Consider the following 17,491-nt stretch of genomic DNA (forward strand, 5'->3'; position numbering starts at 1 on the left):
CAATTAACTGTAATACTTCAATAATTGATGCTAGCTGTAATAATAATTGATGCTGTCTGTACATTTTAGTAAAAATGTGTTTTCCTTTGCTAGTAGTTCTGAAAATAATTAAAAAGTCAAAAATTTGTGGTATGGATGTGGCACAGTGGATAAAGAACTGTACTCTCAACTATGAGGTTCTGAGTTCAATCCCCGGCAGAACATGTACCAGAATGATGTCTGGTTCTTTATCTGCCTATCTTTCTTTCTCATGGATAAAAAAGTCAAAAACAGAAGTGTTACCTTTAGTAGCATATGGGATATATATATATATATTTTTTTTTTTTCAAATTGTACTTTCAAATTTGGTGTAACAGAGAAATACTTAAACCAGTTTCCATGTATTGTGGAGTTACCTATCCATCATTAAATCCAAATTTTGGAATTTCAATGAAATCTTTTTAAGAAAAAAAGAGCACGACTTCCTATGTCAAATATAAAATATACTACATTCCTTATACTCATTACTAAGATAAAAGAAGAATAAAATTCCTTGGGATAATTAGAAAACATACATAAATCTCCAGATATAATAATTTTACTAAAGAAAGACATACCTTGTAGTAGGAAAGGTAGATGCAATTCTAAAGAGATCTATTCTCTAATTAATATTAAATTTGGTGTATGTGAAATTAAGAGTGCATTTTTCTCAACTTGCAAAATAATTTAAACCATCAATTGAGAGAAAAATGTGTCTACAGTCAGGGATATTTTCTGAAAAAGAAGACAAATGAGATAGAACTCTATTCAATATATGTTTCTAAAACCATTATTATTTTTGAAGTTGTCAATACACAATAGCCAATAAAGTGCACTCTACTCTATGTGGAAGTTTTGACATAATGTTACAAAAGCTAAATGATTAAATAATAGTGTGTATTTTAATATGCAATACCTTAGATGATAGTAAAGATTAACAAAGCAGAAATAAATGATGAAATGCAGAAAAAAGGTGTTTAATACTGATGTGAACATGTATAAAAAAACACAAAACTCAAAATGCATAAAAGATACTGTATTTCAATATGCAACATTTATACAAACAGAAATCAAACACCACAGGAAACTAATGGCAGGAGCATAACATTCTTTTTGTATTGCATTAGGAATGATTAAACTTCTTAATCATAAATGAACTGTTGGAATACAGTGATAAGACAACTAATATCCAAATTAAAAAATAAAATAAATGTATGACAGGTAACATGTTCAGATATGAAGACGATGATCTCCTTGGAACTCCACAATGCCAAAGACTGAAATGTCTGACACCTGTATAATCATAAGGAAATATTGTTTTAAAAGATTGTAGGGACAAAATTATAAAGACCACCTCAACAGAAGACAAATTGGTAGCTTACTTCTTGCAATACTACTATTTCACTAATTTTTCAAAAAGATATTAATGAAAATTTCAAGTTTGTGTACTATACAGAAAAGATATAGCTAAAATGACAACATAGTAACTATTCATAAACTGATTTATTAATCAGCACATCCCATGAGGATGTGCACAAATCTAGGAAAAACATTAGAGATAATTCTAATGATCCCATCTAAAATTACTCTGAATTCCAGGGTTTCTTTGTATAACAATCTGACTAAAATTAAGATTTTGTGCAGTGGAGTGGCAACTATGAAAACAATTCACATGCCTGGTCTTTCGAATGACAGCTGATTGATGCATGATCTTCCTCATACCAATTTTCCTCATATGTATATCGTATCCATGGGTCAACACTTGAAAGAGGTATCTGTATGCTTTATGAAGATAATCACTTAGTTTTGTGACGGTTAAAGAGATGGAAGAGCATCAGTTCCCTATGCAGCTGTCACCTAAAGAAAGAGCAGAACAAATAGAAAGAATTTAAAAGCTCATCAGTAAAAGTTAATAACCATTTTATTAAGAAAAAAACACATGGATTAAAATTATTTTTGGAATATTATAACAGTAAGTAATCACTTGTAAAACTCTAAGTGACAGAATTTCTACATATTTCCATAAATCTGTCTTGAATATATTGAACTGAAAATTCAAATGTAATTTGAAGTTTTAGTCAGTTGATGAAGAAAAATACTAATTTTGTGAATAATATAGAAGGCATATTGGACTTCAGGGAAAGACTTTGTTCATAAGGTGTTATTCCAGTTGTCCATCAAAATTAATTATCCCCATAGAAGTCTTCTGTAAGAACAAAGTATTTATAAATCCAGTTTCAAGATTACTTACCTCATAATATGCAGTGGCATTAAGAATATTTAATGGATTGTTCAGCATTCACTCTGGTGAGCAGATAATAAAGGAACCTTCCAAAGGGAAATGTTGGTATGTAAAGATGAGTCAAAAAATTCTAGGGAGTTATATTCACTATAAAATAAACGGTTTTATTAATAAAAATCCACTTACTCTACTTAAAGCATTTTAACTTTAGTCAGCTTTGACAATAATAACAGGTAGTGTTCATGAAGTTTGCTCTCTTAGACTTCCCAAAATGGATTTTTTTCCTTTTCTCCAGTATGGGTATTGGCAAATTTATCACAGTCACATATTAATACAATATAATTTTGTTCTATGCCTGAAAATAAAGATATTTTAAACAATCACCAAGTAATTAAAACTTAAGAGATAAAAAAATAAAGAAAACCTATTTGCTAACTGCTATCATGAAGAATTTGATAGAAACACTATTGTCAGAAGATGCAAAAACCAAAAAAAAAAAAAAAAAACTGTACAGCTGCAGCTCTGGCACATGTGCTACTAGGGACTAGGGATCAAACTCGGGACCTCATGCTTGAGAGTCCAAAGCCCTATCACAGCCATCTCCCGGACCACCCTGGTAATTTCAATTGTCCTTGGGTTATCTGTAGAAATAATTCCAGTTCACCTGAGAAATATAAACATAGCCATCTAGATATCAAAAAGAAACCATTTAAGTTAACATAAAATTGCGAATTGACTGCTTAATGGGATTTTAACTTTTTCTAAACCTTTTAATCACGAATAAAAATAAATATTGTGCCATTTCTCAAATATTATCTCTATTTTGGAGAAAGGGAAAAATTGAGAGGTAAGAAGGAGCTAGAAAAGTAGACATATCTCCAGCACTGCTTCACCATACCTGAATCCCTCACTCTGCAGGTGGGGACTGGGGGCTTAAGCCCAAATCCCTGCACACTGTATTATATGAATTCAACCTGGTCATTTGTGCTATTTTTAAAATCTAAAAAAAAAGGGTATTTACTTAAAATTTACCTAACATATTGAATTGTATAAATCTCAGGACTGTGAGGCCCAGATTTTGAGCCACAGTGTCAAAAATGACAGAATAACAGTAATTCTTCCACTATACTTCTAGTTTTTTTTTTCTGTAATATTAGGTTGTCTAAAAAGTCAGAACACATTTTTGCAAAGAATATGTCAAGACTTTCCCGAGAGCCCAATGAGAAAGTCATTAAATAAAATCTAAATCAATCCAAATAAAGAGTAACCATCAAATTACAGAGCTACATTAAGACTGCAATAGAATAAGTTAACAGAAATATACCATTTCATTCTCTGGCAAACACATATGCTATTGAAAGAATGCATCTATGACTATTTTCATTAAAAATCTAACTGTAAATTCAAATATAACTGTTTAGTAACATACCTTCAATAACATGTCTCTTCATTCCTTGAAGTCCAGTATTTGGTTCACTGGTAAGCCTTTCTGCTGCTCTACTTTCTAAATAACATGTTCTTCGTGATCACCACTTAAGAACAATTTTAAATGAACACTAGAAAAACAGTGTTAGAAACAACCCATAATTTCCAAGATGTGAATAGGCAAGTTTGATGAAGACAGGCACAAATCAGTTGTCTCTTAAAAATTGTCAAAACATTCATTTTTCAAGTTTTGAAATTTTAAATGCAGAAAGCAGATTCAGTTTGTGATTCTAATTTCACTAAATAGTATTTTCAAAGATTATAGTATTCTTCTAAACCCTTTTTATACTAATTTTCTATACTTTTAGATACTTGTCTTAGATTGTCAAGTAGCAATGTAAAGATATACAAATTTTAGTATTTCAGTTGCACATGTACATAAACTGTAAAGTATAAAAATAGTCACTATCATAAAAATTGAGTACTTTTAAAATTCTATATCATGACTAAGATAATATTAATAATAACCATTAACAGAGGAAAAAAAGTCTATGCTCATACCTCTACAACTGTTCAAAATGATAAAATTTCAAATAAAATTATACCACTGTTGTCTACCAGCATATTTTTGTGTTTATAATATGTTCAGGAATAATTGATTATAAATTAGAATCATAATTGACATGCATTCACATACTGAGATATTATAGCCAACTATTAACATGCAAAGAAATTCTTATAAAATTGAAAAAGTGTATTGTTACATCATGACCTAAGTTATTAGAAAAATTTAAATCCCGCAGTAGAATATTAAAAATCATGCAAGTTTCTTCTGATAAAATATATAATATCTCAGAATCGAAAACTATACAATCTACAAAAATAATTCATTTTACAATGTGATAAGGAAAGGTATGTTTTCATATTAGTATGAAAATACTATTCCCATAAATTTGAAATTAAAATAGTAATATAAATTTTTAATATAAAGTATTACTTGAAAATTAAATCCATAACACCAATTATATGAATTTCGTATAAATCTGTACTATACATATAAACTTTGCAGAGTAAATTTCTATAGAAAAATCAGATTATCTTAGTAATGTAAATTCCTGATTTAAAATAACTAAGTATTATTCTTTTGAAATACAAAAATATATATCCCTTTAGTTATATATGAAAATACCCATATACTTGTTACAATATTTTTTCTGAAGATATTTCTCTATTCCCAAAACCAACTGTCAAAACATCAGCTGTCACATAGATTTAAGAGTCCAATTTTAACCATTACAGTCAAACTACAGTAAACAATTTGTGATTTTTATAACAAAATACTACAAGACTATGCTTTGTGAAGTTCATATATGTTAAAAATCCATGTCAAATGATATGCTTGTCTTGCTTGTTGTCGTGCAATTCAATTAAACAAAGCTGTTTAATTGAGAAAGGGAGAATAAAATTTCTTACAAAACTTATTTACAAGAATTAAAGTACCTGATAACATATCAATCTCATAATAAAGCATCACATTACATTAATAGCTAAATTTTAAATGAAAATAGGAAAATGGATATATTTCCTTTAACTTACTCCTTTTTCCTAAAGAAGTAAGTATGCAAATAGTTGTCAAAATGTGTAATTCAAGAAAATTAATTATACAAATTTCAATACTTAAAACAGTTCCAATAAAAATAATTCATAACAGAAAATGAAAATATTATATCTAGAAAAACTGTTAAAACTTTTAAATTTCTATCTACTCATTATTTACAATTGTCTTGAACATTGTCATGCAAAAAAGGAACACATACAGAATTGCACATAGTTCCCAGAGGTAGTATAAAAGCTTAATCAAGATCATTTATTTCCTGAACTTTAAAATTCAAGCAAGGGAGTTGGGTGGTAGCACAGCGGGTTAAGCGCAAATGGTGCAAAGAGTAAGGATCTGTGTAAGGATCCTGGTTTGAACCCCCAACTTCCTCCACCTAGAGGAGAGTTGCTTCAGGAGCTGTGAAGCAAGTCTGTAGGTGTCTATCTTTCTCTCCCCGTCTTCCCCTCCCCATTTCTCTGTCCTATCTAACAACGCCAATAAAATAATAACCACAACAATAAAACAACAGTGGCAACAAAAGGGAATAAATATTTTTTTTAAAATTCAAGCAAAAAGAACAAGGAAGAAAAAAAGGAAGGTAGAAATGAATACCAATGACTCTACATGCTATATTTTGTAATAAAAATGCATACTTGATAGAATACCCCACTTCTATATGAAAATGGGGTATGTGTACATTTGTCAATTTCTTCTCCTAACTATATTAATGTATAAATCTTAGGGCCTATTCATTGCTTGATACTTTTAAGATATAATAATGCCAGAATATCTACAATGAGATATTCACAAAATTAAACTTTGTGAGACTTGATACAAGTAGATGTATTTTCAAACATCTCACTTCCCCTTTATTAAACTGAGTAGCAATGAAACTAATTTCTAGACAAAATTGTAAAGCACTAAATTGTAAATGGTACTATCTGTGATGGTAAGATGTACATACCAACTGTTTAATTACATAACATTACTTTATACATTTATTGTGGGTGTATCAGTATGTATTTAAGTATGACATAAAACTTGTGCATGACCCTATTTTGTGGCTGTGTTCCACTACACTGGGATAAACTCTGAGGATGTGGTGTCTTTCCCTCTGTCAATGCCTTTATCTGAAAACATAGATGACAAAAATATATTAATAAGTAAGAAAGAAAGGAGGAAAAATGACTAGGGGAGAAAGAACAATGACTAGGGGAGAAAGAACAACTTTCATGCCTGAGTTTCTAAAATCCTGGTTTCAATCCCCCATAGTTCATTCAGTCAGAGATGAACACTATTCTGGATAAAGGAGAAAGAGAGAAGAGAAAAAAGACATCACTATATCTCCTCCAAGCATAACTAAATGTAAACAAAATTTATAGCTCAAATATTTTCTTTGCAATCTTAAAATTGTTTTTAATACAAATATTTAATATAGTGTACACAAAAGTGAATAATCTCAAAAATCAATGTTCCCCCTAGGTCTCAGCTTATGAACAATTCTGTGTATTTACAAAATTAAAATGTAAAAAAAAATGAAATGTAATAAAGACAATTATATACATCATTAACTGAGTAAGATAATTTGCAAAGTCATAATATTTAAGTCTTATAGCATAACTAGTGCATGATTGCAATAGGAATAAAAAAAATCTTTGTCTATAAACCTTGCAGGTCACTGAAAATGCAAAGAAAAGCTTGTACTGAAAAATGTATGTTTTTTAAAATATAGCCATTATCATATGTACTGTATATAAGAATTAATATAAAATATGAAAAGTAATAGATGTTATATCCATAGATCAAAGTGTATATTTACAGAGTGTATGTGTGTGTGTGTCTTTGTCGAGAGAAAATGTGTTGAGGAAGAGGGTGTTTATAACATCTATCTAAAAATATATACCAAAACATTTCACCTTCACTACAAAACTCAAAAGAATGATTAACAGAAAGGACACGTTACATATTTACAAATGTAAACAGCAACTTTTATACTTAGACAGAACTCAGTAAAAAAAAATAGAAATTTAATTTAATTACTAAAGATACATATTTGATCATATCTATAATCTGGCAATCATCTTTAACATTTCAAGGAAAAAGTTATAAAAATAATAACTATATTTCTTAAAGTGGCATTATCTTCTTTATGAAAAATAGATACTAAAATTCTATCTACTTTAAACATTATATATATACATGCACTAAGAATTCAAATTCACCAAAATAGTGTTTTCAGTTTTCTACCAATGGGGTATTTAAAAAATATATATGCGTATTTTCAAATCTTAACCACACAACACTATTCACCAAAATAGTGTTTTCATATTTTTCTATCAATGGGGTATTTACAAAATATATATGCCTGTTTTTAAATCTTAACCATACAACCCTATTATATACTAGCAACCTTATAAAATACTCCAGAGATATAATGAAACTCGAAGATAAACCCTAGATATAATCCAATGCACATAAAGCAAGCAATACTTGGCAACAATATTATTAAAGCTTTTGTTATCTACACATGGATATATTCATATACCTATATTCATGTATATTTGTAATTAAACTCTAAATTTCACAGCCCAGGAAACCCAGTGTATGATGATGAAGAAAGACTTGGGTGGGTGGCATAAGTGATGTTCACATAACTATCATTGAGCATATATAAATAATACAGATGTATTCAACTGTCTTGTAAACCATTATTTCCTCAATAAAATGATTTTAGGGAAAAGTTTATATAATTACATAGAAAAAGCACTGTAGATATCCTATAACCAACTATAAAGCACAATATCCTTCTAGTTTCCCATTTGCAAATGTAATATGACAACCATTACAGAAATCTATTGCTAAATTAAAATATTCAATGTTTTTTAAAAATTCTGTTTTCTAAAATGCCACAACATAAAAGTTGACTCATAATAAGTAGACCTAAAATCTTTTGCAAGTAAAATTAAGAAAAACTTCTTAGTAAAAATTAATTTAAAATACTGTATAGCTTTAGTTATAAAAACAAAATGTTTCATAATAACTATGTATTTTGATTAATTAGTTACTAGTGACAATTTAACAATTATAATATTTTGAAAGAAGATCCACTTGTTTAATGTTAAACAAGTGGATTTAAATAAAATAGATGCTTATGCCAAAGAGATTAATAAGCAGTAAAATCTAGAGTCTAAGAAATACTCTTCCCTTAAAATCATTTCTTGTTTCTGAACAGTGATTTAGATAATTCTCTCATTAACCAAGAAAATTATAAAATAAGAGGTGTTCCTCTGTAATCAGTCATGCCTATAGTTCAAAGTACATCATGCAACAAAATGATCATTCAAAGGAATAAAAATTCATTCAAGCCAAACTTTCAAGTGTTCATACAGTCATAACTTAAAACATTATTAATAATCCAATTACTCAGGCTTTCAATCAAAATATTACAAATATCCATCTATATGTTTTAGCAGCAAAATTATGTTTTTATACATTAAAGATAGCACAGACCAATTATAGTTGACAGTTATATAATATCCTCAGAAAATACACAATAATTAGAGCCTTATTTTTACTGAATGGAAATAACATTATTATTTCATGTTAATAATAATATTATTATTTCATTATATTTTAGTGCCTCCATCAACATTCAGTCTGTATTCATAATGAAAAGAAAACTAATAACCTATAAATGTCCAGTAGATCTCAATATCTAGAGCTGTACAAAAAATTAATTCCAAGAAATCTTAATACATATGTATGAAATGTCATAAATATGTCTTACTAGCTAGTATGCTTGGGGGGGGGCGGGCAGCATAATGGTTCTGCAAAGAAATTATCATGCCTGAGGCTCCAAAGTCACAGGTTCAATCCCTACACCACCAGAAGCCAGAAGTGCTCTTGTAAAAAAAAAAAAGTAGATAGTTTCATATACCTCCATTTTTTGGTAGCAATCTGGAATCAGAGATATAATATCCACATTGTTTTGTATGAGGCAAATGGAGAAAAAGTAGATTATGTAAATACTGGTTGTATAGGATAGCTCTGGCCAAAAATTCCTTAAGTCTTCATTTGGTTTTGTATTTCCATAGCAGTATGAAACTAAGAGTTCACAATATATTCCATCAGAACTGGAAATCAACTTTCTCACTGTAGAGGGAGCAACTCAAGTTATAGACATATTTTTAGATACTCTGTATATTGATGTAATGGGGGTTGACAAGTTCCAAGTAGGTTGGCAGCACTCTATCCTGTCAAAGATCTTTGAATGTCATAGTTGAATATTCTGTTGATAGTAGCAAAATATACTATACTATATAAATTATCAGTTTACAGTCTTTTCTTCTTTGATTACTATTTACTCCAGACACAGAAATTCCAAAACTATGAAAAGTTCTGATGCGATTCTTGAATATCATCCAGATGAATGAATTAAAAAAAGACTTCAAATTTATATCTAGGGATGTTAAATGAAGTGGTACCTTTTAAGCAATAAATTTTCTGCTTTTAAATTCTTCACCATTCTTAGGTTCCAAGTATGTCCATAAATGATAATCATTCCGAGTTAGCATGAGTGTCTAATATCTCTTTAAAATGGAAAATTATAACCCAATTAAGGGGCATTTATAAATGAACTTGAGATGGTTCTGTTTCTTTAGGTTCTTCTTTAAATTATATATGTATGTATATAATTTATCGTTTTAAAAGCAAATTTCAAAATCTTTTTTACATGAGTTTTATCTACATTGCTTACAAATGTAAGAGAAAAACCAATATTGTCATCATAATACGAACAAACCAATATTGCCACAAATTTCTATATTGCTTAGTTCTTTGCTACCCAGTATCATGTAAACTGAGATACATGTATTTTGTATAAAGAAGATTCATTCTCCAGTGAGCTGGTCTGAAGTGATACCACAAAATAAAAATAAAAACCAAAGAGAAACCTTTCCTTTCTCCTTAAAACCCAAATATAAATTTGACATATTCATGAACAAAAAAGATGGAAATAGATGGAAAAAATTTAAACCTACTGTTCATTTGTCCTACCAATAACTGTGACAATACACTAGTTAAAATATAGAATATTCACTCAGCATTTACTATCATTAACTGCTGATCATTCATTAAGGTAGACCTTTCAGAGAATACAGTAAACCAACATGGACTCCCTACCTCTGGTCAATGATGGGTATTTGGTTTTCTTCATAAAGGGATGGGATATGGAGATTGGGTGATGGGAATTGTGTGGAGTTGTACCCCTCCTACCCTACGGTTTTGTTAATTTATCCTTTCTTAAATAAAAAATAAATTTAAAAAAAGAAAGAAAAAACAGAAAATGTCAGTATCTTCATATATATAATTTATCCCAGATCTTACATAAAATTTTAGGGGAAAAATGATCATTCAGTAAACAGGTTTTGATGAATGATGTTTCTTCTCTGAAACTTTAGCTAATTGAAGGATGAGACAATTCTTTTGATATTCTGACATCACTAACAGCCTTACTGTATTCATTGAATAAAAAATTACCCAGTATCTCACTTCAAAGGCACCATATTCAGTCAAGCTCAATGGATTACATATTTCTACATAAGACACTTAGAAAACAGTGTTTTACATTACTTGCTATTGAAATTTGAGAAAAGCAGTAACAAAACATTGGTATATTTAATGAAGATTCAAGTTATTTTTTAAATCTTCACTTTCAATTTTCTCAGTCTTGTTTCAAAAGTCTGTATAATTTCCTCAGCATGTTGATTGGCTCTGACTTATATTTAGGTGCATTCATCACTTTCATAACTTCAAGAGTAACAAAGTCAATCCTAAAGTGCCTAAATATAAGCCTCAAGTCCAGTTAACACTATTCCTAAAAAAAAAATCATCTTTTTAATACACTAGAGCCACTATTCAGTCACTGAAGAACAGGATAATTTATGTCTGATGATCATGTTTTATTCCCAATGATGCATATGCTGGAGTGGTGCTCTGGGTTTCTTAGCTGTATTTAATTCATAGGCATTAAAGTAAATCTTTCCCTTTATAAAATTAGATTTAAATAACTAAATATTGCCTCAAAAGAAATCACCGTCATATTATACCTTATGTGAATATCTTACCCCAAACACTTTCAAAAATCATACCTAGAAATTCATGGTGATTGCCACTTTATGACATACTTATAATACAGAACTGGATAATTAAAGTAACAGAGAAAGACATATTTCAATTGTTTGTCACTCAATAAAAAAAAACATACTGGGGCCAGGTGATGGTGCACCTGGCTGAGTACATGTTACAGTGTGCAAAGTCCCCAGTTTGACTCCAGGAGAATGCTTTGAAAATGATGAAGCAGTGCTGCATATGTATCTCTTCTTACCCTTTTTATCTCTCCTTTCCCTCTAATTTTTGGCTCTCTATCCAATAACTAAAGATAAGTTACATAAATCTTTATTAAATTTACTATGTACAACAACCATCTTTCCAATTTCCCTAATGACTTTATGCTAAACAATCTGTGCCACCTCCCAGACCACAACTTTACGGACTCTTAATATATATTCATGATTCATACAGGCTTCCTTTTATCAGAGAAAGAGGGAGTAAAGGATGCTCAGAAGTAGTAACAGGTGAAGGTGTGACTAAAAATGTGAAGAAAAGACTGAAAAAAATGGACAAATACTTAAATAGATTATATATAGTTAATGTCAATCCATATCTGTGACTTTGGGATATCTACCGCAGTTTCCAACGAAGGGGCTGTGGATACAGACCTCTGGTGGTGAAAATGGTATGGAACTATAACCCTATTTTTATCTTATAGTTCTGTAAATCAATATTAAAAAACAAAGATTCAAACAAAAAATAAAAGTAATGTTAAGTAGTCACTTAACTGTAGAAAAAGACACAATAGTTATTCATGGGTTGGATTAATACAGTGTATTAAAGCGACTATCTCAAAAAACATGACTATTTCACCCAGAGACTTATATGGATTTAATGTAATCACTATTAAGTTTTTACCAAATTAAAAAAATTAGAGAAAAGGCCAAAAAATGTATCTGGAATATAATTCGAAAATAAGATAAAAATGAGGGGAAAGACAGGATGCTGAAAATAAAACATCACTAGTTAGAAACCTAGTTTCATTTGAAAAATCTCCAGCTCTTTACAATGTTAATATGAAAAAATAACTTATAAAATTGGTAACATAGGGACATACATTCAAGCAATTATGTGTCCCAAAAATCTTTGAACTAACACTTGTACTGGACCTCAGAGTTCTCATATCAAGCTTCATTTCATCATGCTCAGTAAACATAGCTCATCATAAATCCAGCCAAGGTAGTATTTATTCAATGACTAGTACAACTTTACTGGATATATCCAGGCATGAGAGAATGAATATTTACCTCAATATCAAAAAAATCACAACTAAAAAAATAGTAAGATTCTTATCCGTCTGTGGCTAGATTAACAATGAGATTTTTGGGTACATAAACAGAAAATAGCCAGGGGTCAGGCATTAGCAAAGAGGGTTAAGGGCACATGGCACAAAGCATAAGGATCCCAGTTTGAGTCCATGCACCCCAACTGCAGGGAGGTGCTTCACAAGCAGTGAAAAGGGTCTTCATCCTTCTCTGTCTCCCTCCTCTTAATTTCTTTCTGTCCTATCCAACAGTGACAATAATAATAACAAGGGCAACAAAAGGGGAAAAATGGCCTCCAGGGGCAGTGGATTCGTAGTGCAGGCACCAGGGGCAGTTGTACCTCTGGAGGCAGAAAAAAAGAAAGAAAAAAATAGCCTATTACACCAGAACAAATGCATTAATTCAGAAGTGGATGTGGATTGAAAAGTAAAATGGCAGTGGCAAAACTATGCAAGGACCCAGGCTAGGAGTATGGACTGAACTGACAATGTCTATGTCCAGTGGAGAAACAATTATAGAAATCAGACCTTCTACATTCTACATGCCAAAATGAATTTTGGTCCATACTCCTAGGGGTAGAAAGAATAAGGAAGTTTCCAATAAAGGAGATGGGACACAGAACTCTGGTAGCAGGAACTGTATAGAATTATAACCCTGCTATCTTATGATCTTGTTAATAATTATTAAACCACTAATAGAAAATTAAAAAAATAAAATAAAATGTCAGCTTGGAGTCGCATCACTGCCACTGTAAACCATCTTTTAATGTGTGTCACTTTAACTGTCCTTTACTAGACTTCAACAACAAAAAGCCAACAACAAATTGAAACATCAAGACAAAAAATAGTATTTCCTAAAGAAGAGATGCAGAGGGCTGTTAGGTATGAGAAAAAAGTGCTCAAATCCCTATCAGAGGAAAAAATATATATATATATATGTATATTCCTATGAGAGAATGCTTAACTCCTTTGAGAATGTCATAGATTAAGAAAAAGACAGAAACGGGACCAGGCGGTGGCGTACCTGGTGAAGTGCACACACTACAGTGCACAAGGACTTGGGTTCAAGCCCCTGGTCCCCACCTGCAGGGGGAAGCATCACAAGTGGTGAAGTAGGGCTGCAGGTTTCTCTGTCTCTCCTCTCCTCTCCTATCCTCTCAATTTCTCTCTGTCTCTATCCAATATAAATAAATTTTTAAAAAATTTAAAAAAGAAGAAAAAGACAAACAAAACGTTGGAAAGGGAGAAAGGAGAACTTCTACACTATTGGTAGGGATCTAAATGGGTCTCAACTCCTAGGGAAAATAGTCTGGGTGTACCTTGGAACACTAGAAATAGACTAGGAGAAATTTAAACAAGGACAGAGGGGAAAATTCAGTGTGAAACTTGGAATAGGTGGGATATATTGCTGCAAAGTAAAGGTGTAGGGATATAAAAAGAAAGGGGCTAGATAGAGTGTTGAGTTCCTATTGCAGGATGGTAGTAATAGAACTATATTATGGATGAGCTATCTATAGAGGGAGATGAGAAATTATACCCATGTATTAATAACTATTGTAAACCACTCAAAATGATTAAAAATAAATCTTTTACTGTGGGAGTTCAAGGACTCACACAAGGTCCTGTTTTCAAACATCCAACTCCCCACCTGAAGAGGGGGCTTCATAATTGGTGGAGCATGCCTACAGGTGTCTTTCTTCATCTTATATCCCCCAACCCTGTCAAACTTTCTGTCCTATCCAAATAAAAAGGGTGGGGCTGACAATAGCAGTGGATTTCTAGTGCTGGCATCAAACCCAGCAATAACCATGGAAGACAAAAAAAAAAAAAAATTCATCAAGCCATTTAGCAACATCACCTAAAACAAATATCCCTATGTGGTCTAGATTTCAGATACTACTATTCAGTTAAGTATCTTATTTTGACTCCTCTGAATAGAAACTATTATTTCCATAATTTGGACCCCTAAAAAACTAAACATTATCTCCTAAAATGAATGATGAAATTCATGTCAAAACAGCATGACTATAAGATATCCTATTAAACACTGAAACAGTCCAACTGGGTATTGTTACAGAATAGTTTAGTGTTGAATAAGATAGTAAAATTGAAGGACATCCCAATTAGATAAGGAGTATATTGTAAATAATTTTAAATCATTAGAACAATTTTGAGGGTACTGCCCATATTTTTTTACTACTTATTAAATGTCTACTATGGCACAGACTTGATGCCCTCTGATTATATAATATATATATATATAAATATATATCACATATATACACACATATGATATCCTTTGATTAAATATATATATATAACAAAACATCAGAAAATAAGTGTTATTCAACTACTAATATCATACATGTGAAGGCACTCAACACACACATATTTATAATAAATATTCCATAAATATTAGTTACCCTCCTTCCTGGACATCGATTTCACTTTGACATTTAGAAGTTCGTTATTCAATGTTTGATCCAGAAGGTAGCAGTTGTCTCATTTCCTATCTTCTATATCCATTTTATCATAAGTGTATTTCCTCTGGGACCAATGATCATCATCTTTTCTAGTTTGAACAGCATATATGCACACACACACACACACACATATATATATATATATATATGTATATATGTATGTATGCATATATGTATAATGGGGAAAAAAGAAAATACTTAGTTCAGAATTTCTGCAAAATCAAAAAATATTTATGTTCACAGAACTGACATAATTTTCCACGGAGAAAAAATGTCTAGTGAGGCACATTGACTGGATTTCAGAGTATAATTCTAAGCTCAAATTTTGATGTCATTTTAGTCATACAAGGTCCAATGTCATCATGAATCTAGCCAAGGCCTGGGTAAAAAACTTTTTTTTCTTCACAAGATAATCTTACCTTAAGTGTTTTGTTTGTCCTAAATGCAGTTAATTCAGTTTCGCTGCAGCACTATTGGTTCACTGACAATTCAGTGGCCAAATTCTTCCTTTCATAGCCATTCACTAAGTGGGCAAAAAAGGGATAATATGAGACTGAAAAGGTTCCATTCCAAAAATAATCTAATACATATATGATTTTATATATTAATATCAAATAATCAGCATTAATGTACACAGAGAATGTCCTTATTGTATTGCACCAAAGTAAACGACGTGGGGTTCAGGTCCTAAAACATAAAGGCAGAGGATGACCTTGGGTGGAGGTTAAAGTGTTTTGTAGAAAAGTGAGAAGCTTTACACATTTATCAATTATTGTATTTTACTGCTGACTGTAAACCATTAATTCCCCCCAATAAAGGGGGGGGGAGGTCTTAAGGACATTAAAGTGCAAAAATAAGTAAAAAAAAAGAGCCTGGTATTTCTAAGGAAAATTTGCTATTTTACTATAAAATAGTAGATGCTAAAACTAAGTAGTAAAATCAATTAACTCTGTATTAATCTTTTCTTCCTGAATTTTGAAAAAAAGGTTACATGACAATTTTAACAAAAATACTATATAATTATAATAGGGCTTATTCTCACTAAACTGCTAACTTTTTAAGCATATTACTCATTTTACATATGCTAGTTTTTTTTAATTTTAATTGTATGTCTTTATTAGGGAGGGTTAATGGTTTACATGACAGTAAAATGCAGTAGTGTGTACATGCATAACATTTCCCAGTTTCCTATATAACAATTCAAACCCACTAGGCCCTCCCTCTGACATCATGATCTAGGACATGAATCCTACTCCTCAACAGCATCTTTTACTATGGTGAAATACCAACTCCAGTCTGCATATTACTAGCTGTATATAGAATCTTTACTTATTCTGTGGAATTATTTAAAAGTATAAAGATATCCAAAGTATAAAGATCAAATATTCACGCTGTACTTCTTAAAACAGTTTCACAGCAATTATATTGTAAAAAAAAAAAAATACAAGACCTCCTAAATGTGGTATGACTGCATTATTAAAGGCCAATTACTTTTAAAAAAGCAGGGAGGATACCTCATGCCATGTTTTAAGAAAGTCAAGTTTTTTATATCAACATAGAAACCAGAAATAAAAGGCTGTGGTAACTGAACTCCAGAATTTCAATAGAAACATCTGCATACCACAATGAAACCCTCTGCAGATGACTTGTGAAAACCTGTAATAAATACCACTTAATGTTATTCAAATTTGTAACTAGCATCTAAGAAAAAGGACAAATAAGGAGACTGGGTGGTAGCACACCTGGATGCGTGTAAATGTTGCAATGTGCAAGTATTGGGCTCACGTCCCCAGTTTTCACTCGCATCGTGAAGCAGGGCTGCAGGTGTCTCTGCCTTTCTCCATGTCTATCTTCCCCTTCCCTTCAGGTTTCCAGCTGTCTCTATCCAGTAAATAGAGATAATACAAACTAAAAAAAAAAAAAAAAGAAAATGGCAAGAATGAAATCATATTATGATTAGTTCCCTATAATTGTGGGTCACTGTAAGCAAGTAGTTATTTCCACATCAGTACTAATAAGTTATCCGGATATAATCTCATCATGAATAGAGGAAGATCTGTATAAGACATATTTAGTTATAATTAATTATGAAAAGGAAAACAGTTATTGTCCAATGGTGTTTCAGATGACACACAAGCTTACTCCAATTTATGAATAAACATTACATATATTAAAAAATTACATATTTGAACTTTGGTGTTAACATGTAGAACTTTAAGCTGGTAAACTGGAAGGAAAAAAAGCACATTTAGCTTATATCCAATGCCTACTGTTCCTAAACTACATTCTCA

The 17,491-nt window shown here is 30.9% G+C and overlaps 1 long non-coding RNA gene and 2 other non-coding genes across 7 annotated transcripts; all 3 read right to left on the reverse strand.

Moving 5' to 3' along the window:
• Positions 1-1,033: 1,033 nt before the first annotated feature.
• LOC132534850 (uncharacterized) lies at positions 1,034-16,122 on the reverse strand. Of its 5 annotated transcripts, none has more exons than XR_009546562.1 (5): positions 15,141-16,122; positions 3,690-3,816; positions 2,447-2,615; positions 1,691-1,875; positions 1,034-1,311 (listed from the first exon to the last, which is right to left on the reverse strand). It is a non-coding gene; the product is annotated as an uncharacterized LOC132534850 (long non-coding RNA). The 5 variants fall into 5 exon arrangements; XR_009546564.1 differs by lacking the exon at positions 15,141-16,122 and adding an exon at positions 2,270-2,346 and having other exon boundaries at positions 3,690-7,032; XR_009546565.1 differs by lacking the exon at positions 3,690-3,816 and having other exon boundaries at positions 15,141-16,008.
• LOC132535172 (small nucleolar RNA SNORD64) lies at positions 12,559-12,625 on the reverse strand. Its single transcript, XR_009546953.1, has one exon. It is a non-coding gene; the product is annotated as a small nucleolar RNA SNORD64 (small nucleolar RNA).
• LOC132535178 (small nucleolar RNA SNORD107) lies at positions 15,496-15,569 on the reverse strand. Its single transcript, XR_009546956.1, has one exon. It is a non-coding gene; the product is annotated as a small nucleolar RNA SNORD107 (small nucleolar RNA).
• Positions 16,123-17,491: the final 1,369 nt, after the last annotated feature.

The sequence above is a fragment of the Erinaceus europaeus genome, chromosome 20 (genome assembly GCF_950295315.1).
Source record: "Erinaceus europaeus chromosome 20, mEriEur2.1, whole genome shotgun sequence".
NCBI lineage: Eukaryota > Metazoa > Chordata > Mammalia > Eulipotyphla > Erinaceidae > Erinaceus > Erinaceus europaeus.